The following is a 17,588-nucleotide window of genomic DNA, read 5'->3' on the forward strand; positions in this document are numbered from 1 at the left end:
TTCCTAGATGTTTTGAAATATCAAACCTTGTACTTGAAATATTATTTCAGATGAATTGATGAAATGTATTAAACATTTGATGTGAATATGCAAATCATATAACTATTAATATGATAAATGTTTGCATGAGAGACAACCATTTTAACTTGTAATTTAATTTTTTTTCGAGCCCTAAGGGGTGCTCACCCCCCTTTATAACCCCCCCGCACGGCTGCGCCATGCACGTCTGACCTTGTCAGACTTTTCAAGTTTTTGAAAATTTTATACTTCCACCCATGTAAATATATAGAAGAAGAAGAAGAAGAAGAAGAAGAAGAAGAAGAAGAAGAAGAAGAAAAGAAGTGACACTTCCAGGAATTTCAGGAAAGAAGCAGAGTTGTTGAGTCACATGACTTGTTTTGGTCATATGACGTGCTAATGAGCAAGCGCAACAGTAATGCTCAAACTCAAAGCAATCAGCATGGATTAAAATAAGTGCTGTGTGTGTGTGTGCATGAGTGTGTGTGTGTTTACATCTTGAAGACACGCCTATTGTATATCAACATCACAAAACACACATGTCCAGAAATCTAATCCCTCACATCTCAGCGCACTTTGTGACGTTTCCGCTTCCATCCAGTGCATTCTCTTATTGTGTTTATTTTATTCTTCGTGCCCACAGGATCCAGAGCAGGAAAAGAAGAAAATAAATAAATAAAATAAAAGTTGTTTTGTGATAAACCTGGTACTCACTGTGTGGGAGTGTCCTCAGCTCTGTAACATCACTGCTCTTCCACCTGAGAGGGACACACACACACACACACACACAGAGTTCTAGTTTAGTTTTTCCTTGTGTTGGATGATCACATGACACGGCGTGCCCGAGACAAAAGGAGTTAAATATACAGAAAGGCGTTTAGCCTGAAGGGAGTCAACCGGCAAAAACAAGTTTCTCCTTTGTGATCAAACCGTGAAAAACCATGATGTTTGCACTCAGACCTTATGGCTGGCACGGGACACACACACACACACACACACACACATGCCCACACATGTGGGACTAAATACACACATTCACACTCCCAGTTCCATTTTTTTCCTGTTAAACCTGTTGGAATTATAGTCAGTCTTTAAGTCTCCGGGTGTGTGGGATGATTTTTCCTCGTGCACATGCCGAGAGAACCAGCCCTCTCTGATTTTCTCACGGCCTTAACACACACACACACACACACACTCTCTCTCTCTCTCTCTCTCTCTCTCTCTCTCTCTATCAGACAACAGACCCATTTTCCAATCTCCACAATGAGCACGAACCACACAAACACGCACAGTCCATAAGACCACAATAAACCTATGACACACTCCACCCAAAACACTCAAAAAAACCCAAACCACAAACAAAACGGTAAACACACTCTGTCTCACTTCCTTTTTTTTTTTTTAAACGCATCACAAATAAATTTTGCCATCAGAGAGCTGGAACTTCTGTTGTTGTTGTTGTCATGATTGTTCTCCTAACCAGGAACTGATGGAATTTGGGACGAGGGGGAGGGGCTAAAAGCAGTGCTTGTTGCTGATTGGTTACAGCCGTGACGTTTTGCAAGGTGGGCGCTGTATCCTGGATTTGAAGAGATCGTGGATTTGAGTCCTAAGTCTACGAAAACCTAACTGAATTGAAGCGACGCGATGCTGACCAATCAGAGACGTCAGTAAGGTTGAGGGTGAAGAAGAGGGCAGCTCGTGGTTTGTTTTTACCCTGAATGACGGAGCACGGGCATCTTTGTACGCCTCGGGAAATGGAGTTAGCCTAAACTTATTTAAAAGTCTGAAATGAAGGCAGGCTAGATTAGACAGACAGACATTGACCTAATCATGTCTGATGCAGTGCACTGTGTCCATGGAAACGTCGATGTCGTATTTATCACGTGAAGGTGCACCAAGACGGCTCAAGTTTGGCCCAAAACTTTTTTCGCTCAACCCTGGACAAAACAGACCTCACTGCAGGAGTGTAAAAGGAGGTAGGCGGTACAGCTGGGCTTGATCCAACCCCTCCTCCTATAACGATAACCCCTCCCCTTCTACTCTCAGTGCCTGGATTGTGGTTCTGCAGCGAGCGGGTCTTGTTTTTCAGTTCCATTTCTATTTATTTATGTATCATTGTCACAAATCAGATTTTCAATGTTGCTGGTTCGACTCCTGAATCAAAACTCTGTTCTTATTATTATTGTTTATTTTTCACTCCATGAATAAAACCGGATCTGACAAGAAGAACGACTGAACCAAACGCTGCACCAAGCGAAACACTACAGCTAATAAAAAGCGCTGTGTATGACCTGCCCAGTCGTCGCAACCCCTCTGTCTGTGACTCTGTGACGCGTCTAAACGATGACGGATTTGACTCTGGGTGATGAAACGCATTCGCAAAACCCAAGGGGCAGAAAATAAAAGAATAAAATTAACCTCGTAACGGAGCGTTAATGCGCCAGACCCCCTACTTTGGCCCATGTTTCGTTCTTCTTTTTATTTATCATCATGTTTATAGTGTTTGTGAAGACGTTCATCACCAGCGACTCGCTCAATCAAATCCACCTGCAGCGAATTACAGTTTAGTAAACGACTTTTTTTTCTTTTTTTTTTTAAAGTGAGAGAAATGAAACTGGTTCAATATGAAGAAAGCCCTGAGGCTGGAAGGAGGAAGTATTTCAGTTTCGGATCATTTCTGGCTTTGTGGTCAAACTGAAGATTATGATGTGGGGGGGGGAAGAAGGAAAAAAAAAGAACACACGCAACTACACACTCACTATACTGCACTGCCATGTTCTATCAGTGATATTGTGGCATGGCTCTGGAAGAAGGGGAAAAAAAAGAGGTGAAACGGACACCGAGGACACGCTGCGTGCTGCCGGAGCCGACTTTGCTGAGAGGATTACAGCGACGAAGCCGTAATGACAGCTCTGATGTGGAGATAATGGCAGGCGCATCAGCCGTGCCGATCATCCTATACGTCCTGAACGTACACACGCAGGGTTGATTACAGCGTCTCACGCCTTCTCCTTCCGGACCACACGCCAACTCGCAGCACTTCTTTTCTCCATTTGCATCTCCAGAGATCTTTTTTTTAAATTTCCATAGCCCAAGGGAAGGAATTTAGATGAAACGCTGATGGCCAGAAAGCAAACGATACTCACAATACTTGTGCTCGTGTCAGAAACGCGTACGCACGCCGAAGTCGGGTGATTCTTCAAGAAGGTACGAGGCAGCCATCTTACTGAAGCCTTTGGAGAAAAACAGGCAAGTCCTGACAATTCGAGCGTCCCGGCGCAGGAAACCGAACCCCAAACAGCAGTGATTCATCTTCTCATCAGATTATTTTGCTGCACGAAGCCTGCCGCTTCCTCTTTCTGTCCGTCTCGAGGCCTCGAGGCCTGTCTCTCACCACCTCACAAGCTGCGACTGAGTGAAAAGAATAAACGTGCGTTTCTTGTGTCACGCTCAGATTTGTCGTTATGGGTTTGGGGTTGTTTTTTTAGATTTGTTTAGATTCTTAGACCTATAATTGTCTTCTTTCTGTTTAATCATGGCCGGAGGAGTGTTAGAAGGAGAAAAGGGGGCCTTAAAAGAGGATCCAGCCATTTCTCATCTCTGTAAACACTTCCTCTAAAATGGCCACCAGATAATTAGCCCCATCTGAGAGCAGCTCCGGCCTCAGCCGCCTGCTCTGCGGCTCATCACTCACACGCTAACAGGAGAGAGGCGACACACACACACACTCTCACACACACGCGCGCGCGCGTGCGCACGCACTTTTCTCCCCCCTCTTTCTTTTTTCTCTCAAACCTCACACACACCCTCACACACACACACACACACACCGCTCTCTGTCCTCGGCTGAATGAAGGATGAACGCGGTGCCACGGCGGCGATTTTTCTGTACGCGTGTGGGAGACGAGGCAGCACCCCGAGCAGGGACGACGCGCCTGGATTAATATTCCACTCATTTCCGCGTCTTCACTCCCCCCTCCCCCCACCTCAGCTTTGAAGTTCTGTGTAAATGAACACCAGATGCAAGCAGGGGAGGAGAGAAAGAGCGAGGATCCACAGCGGTGGCTCCACATGTGAGAGCCATTTGTACTTTTTTTCATCCTATTTTTCCTCTTTTAAACAAAAAGCACAAACACCGGCGTGGCCAGCCGCCTGCCTCTGCGCAACATCTGGAACGCGTTTCACGCACAAACCAGAATGTGAAACACATCACAGCAAACAAATAAACTAGATAATGAAGGACTCACTTAAGGTTTTCTGGCTGAGGGAACGAGTCGGGAAAGCTGGGCCTAGGAGCCACACACACACACGCACACACACGCGCGCTTCAATCATACTCAACAGCATATCCTTTCAATTATAGGAAAACCTCAGCATTTATCATCATCATCATCTCGATCCTGTTGAACTCTGGTCAGAAAGTGTTGATTTATTTTCTTGAACGTTTTCTGCGCTCGTTCGAACACGTCATCATCATCATCATCAAACACTAACAGCTCGTCCTCATTCGCAGGGACGTGGAACGTGACGATCTCAAAGTGCTTTATTCCTTCGTTAGCGATTCAGCTTTAAATCTGACGCGAGCGATGCGACGGAGGCTTACGCTCCGTCACACAGAGCTCCGTGGAACCAAACAGGCCTTGAGATTTCACCGTGTGAAGGTCAATCCTGCTGCCTACGCAGCTGTCATGCCTCACACACACACACACACACACACACCTTTCGTCCGTCATCAAGGCAATCCACGCCTCCATCACCCTGCCAGTTACCATGGCGAAAAATCCCCCTCGTTTTCAAAATGAACAGTCTCGAACAAACACGATAGCGTCCTCGGGGACTCGACGCTGACATATAAGCAGCCGTGATCGATGAGTGTTGGTTTTCCTATATATATATATATATATATATATATATATATATATATATATATATATATTATCAAGCGTTTTAGCATCGACGTGCAGAACTGAAGCGGTACGGTGATGAGCCGAGGCGCTGGCATGCTGAAGGGTAGGAGGTCATGACCCTGCACTTCCTCTAGGGTGGACAGCAAATCCTAATCTGGTGCGGCGTTCGATGAAAGAATGCAGAATCACGTCATTTTCTACCTCATGACTGATTCTATGGCCGGGGATATCTTTTTTTTAGAAGAACTCTTTCCAAACTGTGGCTTGAATCCAAATCATCACGCCCTACGTGTGATTTTACACAGCAAGCTCGGAACGAGACGCAAATCTTTCTCCGTGCATGCGTTCACACCGCAAGCGTGAGCTAACGATGACGCCCCAGTGATATGAACGTTTGGTTTGATACAAGAAATCCTTGCAGTGTTTCCCACAGACCAGGTAGCAATTTGTGGTGCTCCACTGTGCCGATGAGGGAATCGTGCGCGGTGGTGTCGTGGCGGTCGGTGGAGTCGGTCATTAGGGTGTATGCAAAGTGTTTACAGCGGGCGGTGTTCAAACACACAGTACTTTTCTTCAGAGTCACCTGCTGGGACTATTTTAAAGCTACAAGAAGCATTTGAGATTATTCAGTTCAATCTAAATTCTTTTAAGTTCTTTAAGAGAAGACAGCTAAAACACTTTTTACCAGAACCCTGCCTGGTTTCATTCCTCGACCCAACTCTACATTACAGGGCAGGCCATTAGTTTGCTGGGCTTGATGTTGGTGGGAAACCTGTCTTTTAAATTTATGAAAATTACTCACCAAAATTGAAGTTAAAGTTTAGTTTTTACCTTAGTTTTTTGCCTTTTTGGTGGCAATCTTTCAATCATTCTTTAGATGACATTCAAGGAATAAATTGCAAAAAACAAGCTGGAGGTTTTTATTTTAAATATTGAACTTAACACTTACCTCAACCAATACTAAAATGAAATAAATAGTATAATGTAACAACAAAATAATAATAAAATAAAATATCATAATTAGATGTAAGAAACCACTTAAGGTAACACCAAGGCAACTAACAATAATGAAAAAGCATTACCCTAATTGGTGCAAAGCCTGCATGCCCTATCAGAACATTTAATTCAGCTGCCAGTGTGTGTGCGTATCAGTGATGCAGTGATGGTTTATCTACTTCGCCAAGAAAGACGTTTCTTAAAATATTCAGATTAGAGATGCACCGATGGCAATTTTTTGGGCCGATTCCGATTTTCCATGGAGTGTGACCTGCCGATACCGATTTTGGCCGATTCCGATTTCATTTTTTCAAACCACTTCACAGCACACACAAAGACTATTTTCTTTTTATCTTTTCTTTAATAGAACATTCTGCCAGATTTTCAGTAATAAATTTTCAACACCTCAAAGGTTGAAAACAAACAAAAAGACATTCTTTGTAAAATCTTTCTTCATGTTTGGTATTAACATATTAATTCCTGAAATAGGAAATTCACACAAACATTTTTTTCTTTTCCCATCCAATATCTGGCACAAAAACAACTTCCCCCTCATATATTATTTGCCTACTGCTATGGAACACACTTTCATAAGCCTGTTTAGATTTGAAAACTTATGCCTTATAGAACAACCCATTTCCTCATTCAGTATCAAAATACAAAAATAATTTCCAGTCATACTTATACCATAGGCAGCACGGTGGTGTAGTGTTTTAGCGCTGTCGCCTCACAGCAAGAAGGTCCTGGGTTCGAGCCCCGTGGCCGGCGAGGGCCTTTCTGTGTGGAGTTTGCATGTTCTCCCCGTGTCTGCGTGGGTTTCCTCCGGGTGCTCCGGTTTCCCCCAAAGACATGCAGGTTAGGTTAACTGGTGACTCTAAATTGAGCGTAGGTGTGAATGTGAGTGTGAATGGTTGTCTGTGTCTATGTGTCAGCCCTGTGATGACCTGGCGACTTGTCCAGGGTGTACCCCGCCTTTCGCCCGTAGTCAGCTGGGATGGGCTCCAGCTTGCCTGCGACCCTGTAGAAGGATAAAGCGGCTAGAGATAATGAGATGAGATGAGATGAGATGAGATGAGATGAGATGAGATGAGACTTATACCATAGCCATTCTATCATCTTTGTCAAATGTGTATTTGTAGAGTAATTTCCAATGGAATCAAGTGCAACCAAGGTTGTAAAACAGACAAAAAGACATTTTTTTTCTCTCTCTCTTTGTACAAATCTAACAGGCTTTCCATAATGGGAAATTCACACAACCACAAACATTTTCTTCTTTTCACATCCAATATCTGGCACAAAAAAAATCACTATATTTGGATATCCAAATATAGTGAATTTTTTTTGTTGTTGTTGCTGTTGTTGTTAACGGCGCGCGCGCCGGAGCTCGTTAGGCGCGCAGGACTGACACTGTTCTGCGCAAGCGCAACACAATCGCACTAGAAAGCATGTTCAAGCTGCCAGTGTAGCTGCAGTCTTTTTAGTTGCAAATTGCGAGTATTTCCACTTTCATCTCTCTGTAATACACAAGTTTTGATCAGCAGAAAATCGGCATATTTTAATTTTGACCGGCCGGTCGCCGGTCATGGCCGATCACGTGAAAATCGGCCGATTCTGATCGGCAGCCGGTCAATCGGTGCATCTCTGATTCAGATTTTATGCTTCAGATAGCATCAACTAGGCATCCCCGCGAGTATAACAACATTTTATTTAGGCTAGTGGGAAATCCTTATTTATTGTGAATGTCAAGCCATTATTAATAACTTAAGCAGGATAAACGGGATAATGCAATAAGGCCGGTTCCTTGCGTCAAGCTGCTGCTGTCTGCATCAAAATTGGTTTATAGCCTGACTCAGGGATGTCCGTTTCCTGTAAGCCAAGAAGGCTATGATAAAGCTCATCACGAGCACGACGTAGGCTACCTTTTAAAATAAGGGGGCGGAAGGCGAATCGGGAAGGCTGCGTTATTTTTAATTAGCCTAACAGGCAACGGCAGGCCTGTGTACACGCCTCTCCATCTCTCTCTCTCTGGCTACATCCACACGACAACGGCAACGAGATTAAAAAATATATATATATCGCGTCCACATGGGGCAACGGATCAGTAAAATATCAGGTACATATGGGAACACAACGTTTGCTGAAAACGATGCAATACACATGCCACACCTCTAGGTGCACTGTAAGACGGTCCCATCGGAGACACCAGAATAATAGAAGAAGTAAGGACGCATGCGCATAAACTATTATGCGCGAGACTTCATATTATCCACAGTCAGAAAAATCTGTTTGTAAAATTACATTATAATGACCAAATACAATGAAAAGTATTTTTCCAGTCTCACCTGTGAAAGGTAATCCCATGTGATCTCGTTTGGACGGCAAACCTGTTGGTACAGTTAAACGCAGCACATGAATGAGGCATCTTTATTCTCCGCTTTGCCCCATCCAATATGGCGGCGAGGATGACGTATGATTCTACGCGGAAGGCGGCGTCTTTAATGGTCCGGAATAAATTGAATGCTACACGTTGATGGATTAATTTGTTCTTCTACGCCCTTTTTGAGGAATGTATTGTAGGACTTAAACCAACATCTGAAGAGGTGAGATCGCTCCTTTTTTTTCCCTATTTTTGCTGGCGGGATTGACTCTGCCCTAAGGGCTATTCTCTCTCTCTCTCTCTCTCTCTCTCTCTCTCTTACTTTGCACCATTACACAGTAAATATTCACAGTGAAAATACTTTGTAAGCGCATTTCATGAACCAAGTTATAGGATTTGTTGACAACTCGCATCGAGTTCGTTACACTTCTACCCGGCGTGAAGCACATGTGGTTGTGACGTCATCGTAAACAAATCCGTTCTACTCATCCAGACGACTTCGCAATGGCGCCGTTGCCAGATCTTTCCACTCTGGAACCCGTTCTCAAAAGATTTCGTTTTGGGGGACCCAAAACGCCGGTGCCGTGTGGACGCCAGGCCGAAACGATAAACAATTTTATCAGATTCACCTGAGTCCGTTGCTGTGTGGACAGGGCCTCTGTCTGTGCACGCGCGTGAACGAGAAGAAAGAGCACTATGAATGAACGGAACGATACGCAACGGAATTTTTTTTTTCCAAAATCGCGAGTCTGATTGTGTGGCGATAGGAATCCATTGTGTGGCGCTGCGCCACACAATGGTCTATGTATGGGAAACCCTGCCTTGTATTGTGCATGGATCGCGATCAAGGACCAGCTGGAAAACAGCGTTCTAGCTTCACCGATTGTCCCGAGCTCTCTGAGAGCGGAAAAGGGAAAACAAAAAAAAAAACCAAAAAAAAAACGCAGGTATAAAAACGACCTGGAAAAGACGCCATCATGTGGTCTTGCCTGTTTTCACGACTAGCTAATCCAAACTCAGACTCTTGTTGGTTCTCATCCATGTTGTTTTGCATCACTGTTCATCCAAACTTATATATTTATTCAGAAAAACAAATTGTACAACATTCTGACTATTAATACAGTTTATGGCTTAATAAAACAATCTCTCTGATGTTTGTATTTGCTGCTACGACAAAATTAAACAAACAAACGTTCTTCTTTATGAAGCAGAGAGCACGTCTCGGTCCGAGAGCGACGTTTGAGGTCTCGATTCACTTCCAATTAGCCAATCGACTCTGAATCGAATCAGGAAGTGAATCGAACCTGCTGTGTTAAATATTAAACTGAGCCAAAAGCCGTGGTTTCCTTCCTGTACAACCCTCAGTCCATGCTTTATTTTTGGTTTTGGTTAAAATTTGTTGTACGAAACCAAACCGGTCCGAGCAGAAGTGCAAACAAACAGACTAACAGGTGTGAAGGCACCGATAACCAACTGAACTACGGTTCACTTCAACAACAACCATCAGCTATCATTTCTTCAAGAAAGCGCTTAAATCTGTCTCGAACAGAAAACAAGCCGAAAGCGTCGGCATCTCAGAGACACGGCAAACTGACTAACAGCGAGAAAGTGACCTTCAAACGGTGCTGAATACAAATGAGTCATTATTTCTCAAACCTGAGGTTGTTTTACAAAGTGCCAAATTACAAAAGTATGAAAAATAACTGGCGCATTTACTCATATGAGAAGTGGAGTGAAACTAAAGGTTGGCGTCATCATGCTGAGGAGAGGAAGATGAGAGGAGGAACCACTGCACTGTGAATTCTTCTCGATTAAAAACATTAAAGCTAGACGGCCTTTCAGATTTTTCAAGTGTAGGTCATAAAAAGAATTTTCCCCGACACCGGATTATTTTTGTTTAATGGACCGAAAGCTACTGAATTCGAATCACAGACTTCCAATTTTATTCGTTTTCTTGTTTAAATAGAACAATTAATGAATTTATCTTCACGTGGCCCTAAATTCTCCGCTATTTTTTCCTGCTTCACCATGACCCGATTCTAGATACTACGTCATACGTCACATCACGTGGTGGGCTTTCCCCGTTCGCGCAAGGCATTGTTGGATACAAATTTGAAACAGGAGAGAAAAATGGAGGACGTGAGCGTGCGAATGAAACGTGAAAGACCGACTACAGTAACGGAAAGAAAGCGAGAAGAAAAGACGTTATGTTCTATACGAAGGAAAGGAAACGCAGGACCAAACTAATAAATATCGGCACTCAGCGAGCACCTCGGTGTGATCAGCTGTTCGTTTAGCGACAGAATGATGGTAAACCTGCGCATGCACACACACACACACACACGGACTTCCTCTGTCTGCTTGACTGCACAAAGTGAGCGATTTCATGCACATTATTTGCTTTAATCCCCTCAAATTAAATAACTTCCCAGCCACAGAACAGAACGGCCTGATATTTTGTGAGATGTTACAGAAATAAACATATATCACAATCACCACATTTCAGACGGAACTAAATTTCACCGATTTTATGAAATCGAAAGGCCGTCTAGCTTTAAGGTTCTGACGTGTTCCTGGAAGAGCTCGATGATGGCCTTTACGATGCTGATACACAACTGTGTAGAAATCTGATGGACATATTTAAGGTGGACACGGATTTGGGGTCACGGAAAGTTCTTGTCGATACCCTGAAACTTTTGGTGAACTCCTGCTGTAGGATCAAACAGCGTGTTGAGAAGCAGCTGGAGAACAGCGTGACGGCAGCGGGACATGTGTCCTGAGAGTCAGTGAGCGAGTGAATGATGGATGGATGGATGGATGGATGGACGGATGGATGCTCTCCTCCCCTGACTTTCCTGAAAGACTTTCCCAAATCCGCCTGCTCCGTGCTAACCCACACAAACACGCCATGTTTCCATCCTCGTGCACAACAAACACATCAGAGCACCCGAGAGTTCTGCTTGTTGTTTTTTTTTTAACACCTGGACAGATCAAGTTGCGTTTCTTACACCAACGTTCCCCTCCTGTGACGGCTTTAATTATGGATAAGGACTACACACGGCGCTCACCCACAAGCTTCTCCTCACTATCCTGCACTGTTGGCGTTTTAAACTCTCCAGCAAACCTAATCCTATCTAAATCGGAATATTCATCTCCAGTATCCGTGATCTTGGGAATACTCCAGAGCCTGTTTTGGGAATACGGGGCGCAAGGTGCGAGCGTTCACCCTTAAGAGGATTCCATGCATGCACATTTACCGCGAGAACCCATGTGGTCAGTCTGCTCAGGGCGCGATTACTTATAGCGTCATTCCAAAACATTTCCAAGTGGCACAACGCAACAATAATGTTCTCCTTATTCTTGGCACGATCGCGAGTTCAAATCCCTGGGATTCAATCTACTGTGTCTAAATCTACTGTAAGTGGGAGGGGCTACACCTTCTCTCTCTCTCTCTCTCTCTCCCACCGAGCCAATCAGAGGCATCTCTGAGCTCATGTATGAGGAAGAGGGCAGAAAGTGCTTTGAAAAATTGGGGAAAAAACATATTTTGTTACAAACTATTATTACATCCACGTAACTTTATCCCAGAGACATGAAATTCGTTTCAATTCCAAATAAGCGATTAACATCAATAAACAGCAACTTTTAACATTTAAGCATGATTGTTGAGTTTACAGCTGGAAATAAAACATCACGCTGAACGGATGAGGCGTCTGGTTTGAATTTGACACGAGGAAACAAATTTTTTTTTTAACGCTTTTTAAATCCTGCTTGCGTCGTCGAGTTTTTCTTTCCCCGGTTAGACATGTCGATACGTCTTCAAACTGAAAACTCTTTCCTTTCTCGATGAGCCGCTTTCAGCTAATGAAGCTACACAGTCCGCAGCGAGATATTCACGGAGTAGCTGAACGACAGAAACGCGCTGTCGTATTTATAGCAGGAAGAAAAAAAGCGATGAAAATGAAAAAGACGACACCAAACTAAGAGAAATTGTGCAAATTGGATTTTTCCCTCATGAACTTTTCTTTTTAGAAGCTCTCTCTGTTATCTCGTGAATCTTAGTCAGTCATCAGCGGCTCTCAGATTACAGACGAGTTCTGCAGCTAATGCTGTGTTTTTTCGAGAGAAAGAGAAAAGGAAAGCAGGAAGAAAAAGAGAGAAAGAGAGAGAGAGAGGAAGAGGAGGAAGAAGAAGCTTTACACCTGAGTTTTGAAAAGAAAAGCACAGCACAGATTTTCACTTCAGGCAGAAGAGATGAACTCAAACGTGTACATAACACACACACACACACACCCACACACACTGAAACACACACACACACTGAAACACACACACACAAACCCACACCCATCACAGAAACAACATCCTTTGTACTTTTTTTCAGTTCCGTGGCCGAAACCACAGTCAGTGCTGAATAATTCTCAGACGTCACTCACAACACAACCAGTCATTTTTCTCTCGCTCTGTGTGTGTGTGTGTGTGTGTGTGTGTGTGTGTGTGTGTGTGTGTGTAAGTAATAACTCTGCAATGTCTGAAACCCATGGTCTAATCCAGGGAGTGTGGACTCCAGAAACAAGCCCGGATTACAGGCCGCTAATCCCACGCCATCAATCTGGACCCCTTTTGTTTAAAGTGCAGTTCTCTCTCTCTCTCTCTCTCTCTCTCTCTCTCTCGCGCTCTCTCGTTTGGGTCCGTGCTAATCCACAGGACGTACGTTTCCTCTTCAGGCCTCAGGTTAGCCACGGTTCTACCTAAAAATACACCCTGATTTCCTGCTGTGCATCTGAACCTGACAGACACTGTGCGCTGATATTACATTCTGCTTTATTCATTTACGATTAATTTATATATATATATATATATAAAAGTGTGATACTTTCATAAGGACAGTCCTCGCTCATAACGACGGGCCGCGTTTCATCAAACTCTTGTCTCGTTAATAAAATGACGATGATTAGAATTGAGCCAAAATCTGTCTTCATTATGGGTTGATATTTACGCTCTGGTTATAGTACGTAATCAGTCCTATAGGAACAACACACACAGGATGGTGGACGCTCCATATAAACTGATCTAGAAAGAAAAAAAATAAAATAATTTTTACAGAAGGAGTCTCCAGTTTCTGCTGTAACTTTTTCACGACATCTGCAAGACAAAGTAATTGCAAGAGAGTCTGAGTAAAACGGACAGGAAGTGCTGCTTTGCTGGGTTTTTGGTTTGGTTTTTTTTTGTTAGTTGAATGTGTTATAATGAACATCTCTAACTCATGGCATAGAGCAAGGACACCACTAAAGCGTTTACAGATTTCTAATTTCTAATTGACAGCACGCCTCATCAACACATGAAACGAGCAGCATGTTTCAAAAAATAATGAAACGAAATGTTTCAACATTAAAGCTAGACTTCCTTTCAGATTTTTCAAGTGTTGGTCATAAAAAGAAGAATTTTCCCCGACACCGGATTATTTTTGTTTAGTGACCGAAAGCTACTGAATTCGAATCACAGACTTCTAATTTTATTCGTTTTCTTGTTTAAATAGAACAATTAATGAATTTATCTTCACGTGGCCCTAAATTCTCCGCTATTTTTTCCTGCTTCACCATGACCTAATTCTAGATACTACGTCATGCATGACATCACGTGGTGGGCTTTCCCCGTTCGCGCATGGCATTGTGGAATACAAATTTGAAACAGGAGAGAAAAATGGAGGACGTGAGTGTGCGAATGAAACATGAAAAAGTGACTACAGTAACGGAAAGAAAGCGAGAAGAAAAGACGTTATGTTCTATACGAAGGAAAGGAAACGCAGGACCAAACTAATAAATATCGGCGCTCAGCGAGCACCTCGGTGTGATCAGCTGTTCGTTTAGCGACCGAATGATGGAACTGTCAGTGCACGCTCAAAGATAAACCTGCGCACACACACACACACACACACACACACACACGGACTTCCTCTGTCTGCTTGACTGCGCAAAGCAAGCGATTTCATGCGCATTATTTGCTTTAATCCCCTCAAATTAAATAACTTCCCAGCCACAAAACAAAATGGCCTGATATTTTGTGAGATATTACAGAAATAAACATATATCACAATCACCACATTTCAGACGGAACTAAATTTCACCGATTTTATGAAATCGAAAGGCCGTCTCGCTTTAATAAACACTATAAACAGTAATCAGTAAGCCGTAATAAATGAAACAAAGTCAGTATTTGGTGTGAGACGAGTCTTTGCTTTAAAAAAAAAAATGCAGTTTTAGAAGGAAACGAGTTGTAGGTTTTACTGAGCGTCTTACAGAACCAGCCACAGTTCTTCTGGACACTTTGTCACACTCGCTTCGTAATTTTGCACCAAAATGCACCAGTCGCCTTCGTTATGTTTTCTCCTTCGCTGTTTTCTTTTTTAACATGAAAAGTGCTCTCTTATGGAATTTGCTGCTCAGACATTTATAAACTTTTCATTTTGTGCTGCAAAACAAACGTTTGGGACTCTGAAATGTTTTTTGTAATGTTTTGACTCGATAATGGAGAAGACATAAAAACAGAAATCTATAACAAAGTTTGGATTAAAAAAAACAAACAAACAAATGGCGCCTCAGACTTTTGCACAGTACTGTAGATGCATAGCTATATATCTATATATTGGTGTCGGCTTTGAAAGATTATCAGCGCTTTGTTCTCTTCGTGGTCATTTTGCGTCTTAAAATTAAAAATGCTAAATAAATAAATAAATAAATAAGCAAGCCAGCAAGCCGTGGCTGAGGCGCTCTCTGCCAGCGCAGCTAAAACCAAAAGCCTTTTGTGGCAGCAGTGACTAGATTTTAAATGCAGCTGGATCAATAAATAAGAGGGGGCTGTACAAGCACAATCTCAGAGTGTCTTCGAGCATCCCTGCATGTGTGTGTGTGTGTGTGTGTGTGTGTGTGTGTGTGTGTGTGTGTGTGTGTGCGCGCGCGCGTGGGGATGGGAGTTGAGGGAGTAGAAAGAAAGGAGGGGGGTCAAATACTGCACATCCTGCAGACAGCTGTCTCAGTGCAGTAAATTCTGCTCATCTAAAAAGCACCAGGAAAAAAAATCCCATCTCATTTCTCTTCCTCCTTCTCTCTCTCTCTCTCTCTCTCTGTTCATCCCCCCCATGCGCGCGCACACACACACACACACACACACACACACAAACTCTCCACCCCTCCACACAGGAGGAGACGGCGCTCCTGCAATCCTCTGCTATTTCTGCTCAGGATGCAAATATAGCGATAAGCAGGCGAACAAATAGGCCAAACTACTGGCATTTCCAGCTCTGCTCCATTATCTCAGCAGGGACTCTTGAGCGTGTGAGCGGCGTGGACAGCGCATGAGCAATACCGCGGGTGGACAAACGGCACCGGAGAGACGCGAGAGCAAAGCAAAAAAAAAAAAAGTCAAAGCACTCCTCCAAGCCTCATTTTGGAAAGCTAGGAGACAGAAAGCAAGACAGAGAAGAAAAGTAGAACTTGTGTGTGTGTGTGTGTGTGTGTGTGTGTGTGTGTGTGTGTGTGTGTGTGTGTGTGTGTGTGTTGACCAGAAAGTATGAGATCAGCATCACTGATTAACCAGATAGCACGACAAAAAAAAAAAAGAGAAGATGAAAGGCGGTGAGAACTTGAGCTCGATATGAGAGACATGAACATGCCTTGCTGTGCACAAATGCAAAACTTCCTCCATAAAAATTTTTTTTCAAAAAACAAGTAAAAGGAAATAAAAAAAGAGAGAAAAAAAAGATCGGGACATGGCAAAGATTACTGCGGCGTGCGTGCTGCTCGTTTAGCTCTCCTGCCGTTTTCTTCGGGGAAGAATCAACCTTTTCACCTTGTCTGTGGAAAAAACAAGAACCCGGGCTGCCTACACAAAAATAACCTTGGGTTTCGTCAAGGAGATTCTCACGTTGAATGATAAATAGAAGCCCAGGGGACGCCGGGGCGAGAAAGCAGCTAATTGCCTGCAACTGAAAGTCGGGCCCTTGCGCATCGTTCGTTTTTTTTTTCTTTTTTTTTTGGACAGAGAGAGAAACACACACACACACAGAAGGCTGTAGTTGTGCACAGAAAGGAAGTTTTATGAGCAGTGAACAGTCAGCGTGGTGGTTCTGCTGCACCTCTGGTCCTCGTTACCACGAACCCGAAGGTAACGAGCAGCGCGGTTCACGCCACAATTATCAAATACGCTTGCGACCTGCTTGATAATTTGTGCGCTGGAAAACAAAACAAGACGACCCTGTAAAGTAAACTATGGGTTTGTTTGAGGAACGTCTCCGTCTCCATCTCAATAAAAATTCATATTCGTAAAATAAATTATCGTGCATCGAGGAAGCCCCGAGCGCAGGAAAAAAAACCCTACTCAGATCCCCTCAGGTGAATAAACCTGCTGCCGAAGTCTGGATTCGGATCGGTTGTTGTCCGAAGATGTTCGAGTTCCTAGAATTAATGCGTTTCTTCTGATGCGTTATCGTTTCCATACTAACCAGCTCATCCACAGGAGTTTGTACGGCGGATGCATCGTGTAGCTTAATAATAAACTCATTAAACAAACACGTTTAAGAAAATAAAATAAAATAAAATAAAACGGATAATGAATCATTGATATGTTGATGTTTTCTATAAGAAAGCGCTCACCTTTGTTCATTCATTCATTCACACCTTCATGAACGAGCGTCAGAAACTAAAACTGCGAGGTGACGCTTTCGGATGTGTTTAAGGTGAAGAAATTTACACCTTTTTTGCAGTTTCTTGGTACAAGAAACTTTCCATGGAAGGAGTCTCCAGTACCAGAGGCAAAATATTTACGGAGTTTTCTGATATCAAGCGTAAGGAGTTTAGTCTTTTTGTTTGTTCTTGGGAAGATGTGTTCTTTTTTTTTTGTCTTATAAACATCATGAGAAAAAAAAAGACCAGAAATAATGACTGTTTACATACAATAAAATGTAAGCGATTACTGATCAAGAACCAATAAAGAGAGTTTAAAAAAAAAAGTTCAAGAAATAAACAAAAACTGATCATGACTTGTCGATTTTTTGCAGAATCAAACCCCGAACCCTTCAGGATGAGTGACTGGAAACTTCATCGCCGCGTCACGAAAACTCCTCACTACTGTTGTTGATTATTTTCCTATACAGTGCGTTTTATTCTGTGACCATGATCCGTGCTGTCGAACTGATGAGATCCATCCATCATTAACATTAACTCGGTTGTTTACCGAACGTCGGCGATGCAAACTGAAGCCGTGTGCTGAAGGAGAAAGGAAAAAGCCCA

At 43.1% G+C, this 17,588-nt stretch overlaps 1 protein-coding gene across 16 annotated transcripts in view; it reads right to left on the minus strand.

Annotated features, from left to right (window-relative positions):
- The window catches only part of baz2ba (bromodomain adjacent to zinc finger domain, 2Ba), a 160,960-nt gene that overhangs the window by 139,005 nt on the left and 4,367 nt on the right, over positions 1 to 17,588 (minus strand). For 15 of the 16 annotated variants that reach the window (XM_060918688.1, XM_060918686.1, XM_060918687.1 and 12 more), the window contains one exon: positions 733 to 776. The gene's annotated coding sequence lies outside the window, so the exon portion shown is untranslated. Of the gene's footprint in view, positions 1 to 732; positions 777 to 3,167; positions 3,485 to 17,588 lie in introns of those variants that run through there. The other variant, XM_060918676.1, reaches the window with a different exon arrangement.

The sequence above is a fragment of the Neoarius graeffei genome, chromosome 4 (assembly GCF_027579695.1).
Source record: "Neoarius graeffei isolate fNeoGra1 chromosome 4, fNeoGra1.pri, whole genome shotgun sequence".
Lineage (NCBI taxonomy): Eukaryota > Metazoa > Chordata > Actinopteri > Siluriformes > Ariidae > Neoarius > Neoarius graeffei.